Raw genomic sequence first — 6,062 nt, 5'->3', positions numbered from 1 at the left:
TTGTGTCATTCCCAGTTTGCCTGCTTCCCTTTAGTCTCCAGCAGAACTGGCTGGAGCCCCCTACCACCGCCTCCTGTTTCCCATCCTGCCACATGTGTGTTGCTGGTGCCAGCCTTGGGCACTTGCAGAGGTCTCCTAGAGAGTGGCTGGTCACTACCTCTGTAACAGGCTGAGAAAAGCCATGTAAGAAGGTTCATGTACTTTAAAAGGTAGGTTCTTTAGCCTCAGAGCCTGTTGTTTTTCTCTGTTGATTAGTTAAGTCCAAAAATCTCTTGAAGGATAGGGTAGGGCTTTTCCCACTTAACCTCTGGACTATATCCCTTCCCCAGCAAATACCTGGCACTGAGGAGCTCAATAAAGGTTCAGTCAAGTGATGATGAATCCCACTCTGGTGGCTTTCATCAGCTTTGAGAGAGAGCCAAAGGAGGTGTCCTGTCTTAACTCCCACTCTCCTTCCAGCTATATTGGGCTAGCTATTTATCCTAATGTTTTCTCTTAAAGGATGGGAAAGTCAGCCTTTGCTACACTTCTGGTTTCCTGTGCCAGTGCCATAGGCCCGTAGGCTGATTTTACAGAGGGCATCTTGAGAGGTTAAAGTGGAAACATCCCACGGTCCACCAACAGAAGAAGGTGGTGGTGCTCAATCGTGTCCAACTCTTTGCAACCCTATGGACTGGAGCCCACCAGGCTCCTCTGTCCGTGGGATTCTCCAGGCAAGAATACTGGAGTGGGTTGCCATTTCCTACTCCAGGGGATCTTCCCAACCCAGGGATTGAACCCCCGTCTCATGTCTTCATTGACAGGTGGGTTCTTTACCACTAGTGCCTCCTGGGAACCCCATTTAAACAATGCTACTTCACTTAATCCTCCAATCCACTATACTCATTTTTAGGGATGAGGAAACAGGCTCAAAGAGGATAAATACCTTGCCTAAGGTTAAAAAACATGCTATCAGACTTCACAGTCCCTGCTTTTGACCTTTTGTAACTCTTAGAGCTAGAAGTACTTTGAAACAGTAAAACATTGTGTTTGAGAGGTTTATTTAGGGTGACAAACCATCCTTGTTTACCCAAGACAAGATTCCTGGGATGTTGAACTTTCAGTCCTAAAACCAGCAAAGTCCCAGGCAAACTGAGATGAGTTTGTCAATCTGTGTTTGCACCAAGACCTTCAATCCAGGGTTGACTGCTCCGGCTTCATTTTCCCTGATTTCTTGGTCTCCTAGGCCTCATCTGTGGCCAGTTTCTTCGTCTAGCATTTGAGGACCTGCCTCAGTCCAGTAGGCAGAGGAGAAATCTGGAGCAGAAGGGTTCAGGAATCAGATGGTATCTTCATCATGGAAATTGGAGGTGCAGAGCCTGGGTCACTACTTGAGAAGCCAATGCTAGAATCTAGGCGGCCCTGCCTACCTTCCAACCCCAGATACAGGATATGTACTTAGAAACCATGGATTTACAGGGCCAAAGCCAGACAAGATCTAGATTCAAACCCCAGCTCCTCACTTAACTCTCTTTTTCTGGGTCTGTTCACTCCATAAAAGTAGGATAAAAATCCCAATCCATTGAATGGGACCTGAAAAGCAACTGAAATGTGTGTGAAATACATCCCACAGGTCTATGCATAATACTGTTCCACACTCAAGTGTCCTTCCTCCCGCTTTCCTGGCTTGTGTTTCTTACCCATTCCTGTCACCTGTCATGTCTGTCACATGCTCCCTTTTCCCATTACCACTTGCAGCCCTAGGGATTTTCCTCAGGGAGCCCTGACCTAGTGGGCTTGGCCTACCCACCCAGCTGCCCTGCATGTCAGTCACCTCCCCTGTGAGCAGAGAAGGAATGACATCAGCTTTTCCCCCTCTCTCCCCAGCTGAAGCCTCTGGACTGTTTTGAGCCATAAATATTTTAGCTGGGCCTTTCTCTGGCTGTTGCCAGGGTGATGGAGTCTCAGGGGACTGGGGTAGGAGTGTGGGGGCGGGGCTCCGCAGCCTGGCCTAGCTGGAGAGCGAGTGGCCTCGGAGGGGCGGGTACAGGCCTGGCCAAGAGCCAGCGTTCGCTGCAGTAGTTCTGAAGGCTGTTACTGTGCCTGCCTTCCCTCTCCCAGGCCCCTGAGAGCGGCTCCTGCTGTTTTCCAGGCCCAGTTCTGCCCTTGAGCACTGCTTGATCTTGGGTGGATTGCTGTATATCTCTGGGCCTTCATTTCAACAACAGAAAAGTCCATTTCAACAGTAAGTGGAGAAGATAAGGTTTTGTAAAAATCCTAAGAAACACATTTGGTTAGTTGCAATTGGAGAAGCCTAGGGCCCACAGCCCTATGCAATAGACCTACAGGCTGGGGTCCCAGGGCAATGTGGATGCCACTCTAGATAGAGGCTGAGTGTTAGACACGGCACGGCCTCCCATTCTCCCCCCTGCCCCTCATTCCTCATGCTTTATCCCCAGCTCCTTTTCTAAGGTGCCCAGGCCTAGCTAGACAACCTGGACTGGCATGAGAGATTCTAAGGAATTTGGTACTTATGAACAGTATTAATGAAAGAAAGCCTCTTTTGATAGAAATACAGAAACTGGATCTGGCCCTCACTCTTCTAGTCCCCGCCCGCCCCGCCTCGGACCCCATCCTAAAGATCTAAATCAGAAGAGTTGCAAAGCTGTAACTCTCAGCAGCATGCCCCATCCCCTTTGGGATGGCTCTAAGAAACAAAAGAGCCAGAGAGAGGAGTGCCTGGCTCCATGCCCTATCCCTACCATAGAGCAGCTCTGGATTGGGTCCAGAATTCCACATCCCCTGCCCAGCCCTGCCCACCAGTTTTTGTGTGGGGTTGGAAGCTCTGATTCCTTTGTATTGAGCTCCCTCTGGTGATTGAGATGTGCATTGCGTGAAAATAAGATCTCAGACTAAATCGCAGGCCACCCTGAAAGGTAAGATGATTTGCTCTTCCTAAAGTTCTTCTTGACCCCAGCTCCTAGTGACAGCCATTCCATTTCCTATGTAGGACAACCCTCCTATATGTTTAGTTCTCTGTCATTAATCCTCAAAATGATGTGGGAATTACTCTAATTTTACAGATGAAACAGACTTTAGTTAAGTCAGTCGTGTCCGACTCTTTGTGACCCCATGAATCGCAGCACGCCAGGCCTCCCTGTCCATCACCAACTCCCGGAGTTCCCCCAGACTCACGTCCATCGAGTCAGTGATGCCATCCAGCCATCTCATCCTCTGTCGTCCCCTTCTCCTCCTGCCCCCAATCCCTCCCAGCATCAGAGTCTTTTCCAATGAGTCAATTCTTCACGTGAGGTGGCCAAAGTACTGGAGTTTCAGCTTTAGCGTCATTCCTTCCAAAGAAATCCCAGGGCTGATCTCCTTCAGAATGGACTGGTTGGATCTCCTTGCAGTCTAAGGGGCTCTCGAGTCTTCTCCAACACCACAGTTCAAAAGCATCAATTCTTCGGCACTCAGCCTTCTTCACAGTCCAACTCTCACATCCATACATGACCACTGGAAAAACCATAGCCTTGACTAGATGAACATTTGTTGGCAAAGTAATGTCTCTGCTTTTCAATATGCTATCTAGGTTGGTCATAACTTTCCTTCCAAGGAGTAAGCGTCTTTTAATTTCATGGCTGCAGTCACCATCTGCAGTGATTTTGGGGCCCAAAAAAATAAAGTCTGACACTGTTTCCACTGTTTCCCCATCTATTTCCCATGAACTGATGGGACCAGATGCCATGATCTTAGTTTTCTGAATGTTGAGCTTTAAGCCAACTTTTTCACTCTCCACTTTCACTTTCATCAAGAGGCTTTTTAGTTCCTCTTCACTTTCTGCCATAAGGGTGGTGTTATCTGCATATCTGAGGTTATTGATATTTCTCCGGGCAATCTTGATTCCAGCTTGTGTTTCTTCCAGTCCAGTGTTTCTCATGATGTACTCTGCATATAAGTTAAATAAACAGGGTGACAATATACAGCCTTGACGTACTCCTTTTCCTATTTGGAACCAGTCTGTTGTTCCATGTCCAGTTCTAACTGTTGCTTCCTGACCTGCATATAGGTTTCTCAAAGGCAGGTCAGGTGGTCTGGTATTCCCATCTCTTTCAGAATTTTCCACAGTTTATTGTGATCCACACAGTCAAAGGCTTTGGCATAGTCAATAAAGCAGAAATAGATGTTTTTTTGGAACTCTTGCTTTTTCCATGATCCAGCGGATGTTGGAAATTTGATCTCTGGTTCCTCTGCCTTTTCTAAACCAGCTTGAATATCAGGAAGTTCACGGTTCACATATTGCTGAAGCCTGGCTTGGAGAATTTTGAGCATTACTTTACTAGCATGTGAGATGAGTACAACTGTGTGGTAGTTTGAGCATTCTTTGGCATTGCCTTTCTTTGGGATTGAAATGAAAACTGACCTTTTCCAGTCCTTTGGCCACTGCTGAGTTTTCCAAATGTGCTGGCATATTGAGTGCAGCACTTTCACAGCATCATCTTTCAGGATTTGGAATAGCTCAACTGGAATTCCATCACCTCCACTAGCTTTGTTTGTAGTGATGCTTTCCAATGCCCACTTGACTTCACATTCCAGGATGTCTGGCTCTAGGTCAGTGATCACACCATCGTGATTATCTGGGTCGTGAAGATCTTTTTTTATACAGTTCTGTGTATTCTTGCCACCTCTTCTTAATATCTTCTGCTTCTGTTAGGTCCATACCATTTCTGTCCTTTATTGTGCCCATCTTTGCATGAAATGTTCCCTTGGTATCTCTAATTTTCTTGAAGAGATCTCTAGTCTTTCCCATTCTGTTGTTTTCCTCCATTTCTTCGCATTGATCACTGAAGAAGGCTTTCTTATCTCTTCTTGCTATTCTTTGGAACTCCGCATTCAGATGCTTGTATCTTTCCTTTTCTCCTTTGCTTTTCGCTTCTCTTCTTTTCACAGCTATTTGTAAGGCCTCCCCAGACAGCCATTTTACTTTTTTGCATTTCTTTTCCACGGGGATGGTCTTGATCCCTGTCTCCTGTACAATGTCACGAACCTCATTCCATAGTTCATCAGGCACTCTATCAGATCTAGGCCCTTAAATCTATTTCTCACTTCCACTGTATAATCATAAGGGATTTGATTTAGGTCATACGTGTATGGTCTAGTGGTTTTCCCTACTTTCTTCAATTTAAGTCTGAATTTGGCAATAAGGAGACTTAGGTGAAATCAAATCTAAACACCACTGTATGTAGCATGTGGCATTCAAGACCCTCAAGTGGTATGAACTTAACCTATCGCTTACCTCTGGATCTTCGCTCATGCTGTTTTCTCTGTTGCCATCTCCCCATCCTTCCAGTATGTTACATACCAAATTCATCTATATTGGGAAAACTAACAAAATACAACATTTTCTCAAGCTTGCACATGCTATGTCTCTAGTAAGATATAAGACATGAAGAGAACAAATGTCTGAGAACAAGTGGGTAAGTGTCTCTGAGATGTGGAAGGTTAGATGGGGAGATTAACGTATATGTGGAAGTCAGAATAACCCAGGAAATTAAAAGAACATGAAGACATCTGGATTCTCTTGTAAAAAAAAAAAAATTAAGTATTAAGTATTCTTGCTGTCAAAAAGGACAAATCTAGGAAACTGAGGCAGAAATTTAGGTGACATTTCTTCAAAAGTCATCAATCTTAAATTCACATTAGTTTTCTTGTTACTTCATAATATATCCATGTTTTAATAATAGGTAATACTTAAATAGCATTTACTATACACCAGGTATGTTTTAAGTACTTTACACTGTCGAACTTGATCTTCATCATAATCTCCTAAGATAGGTACTAATATTTTTTCAATTGAAATGTAGTTGCTTTGTGATAATATATTCAAATGTACAGCATAGTGATTCAACATTTTTCTGTTATACTCCATTTAAAGTTATTATAAGCAGAGACTTCCCTGGTGGTCCAGTGGTTGAGAATCTGCCTTCCAATGCAGGGGATGTGGATTCTATCCCTGGTCAGGGAACTAAGATCCCATTGAGCCTGTGCTGCAACTGCTGAGCCAACACACTCCAGAGCTCATGCTC

Source organism: Bos javanicus, chromosome 2 (assembly GCF_032452875.1).
Source record: "Bos javanicus breed banteng chromosome 2, ARS-OSU_banteng_1.0, whole genome shotgun sequence".
NCBI classification, from domain to species: Eukaryota; Metazoa; Chordata; class Mammalia; order Artiodactyla; family Bovidae; genus Bos; species Bos javanicus.
This window is presented reverse-complemented; position numbering follows the sequence as displayed.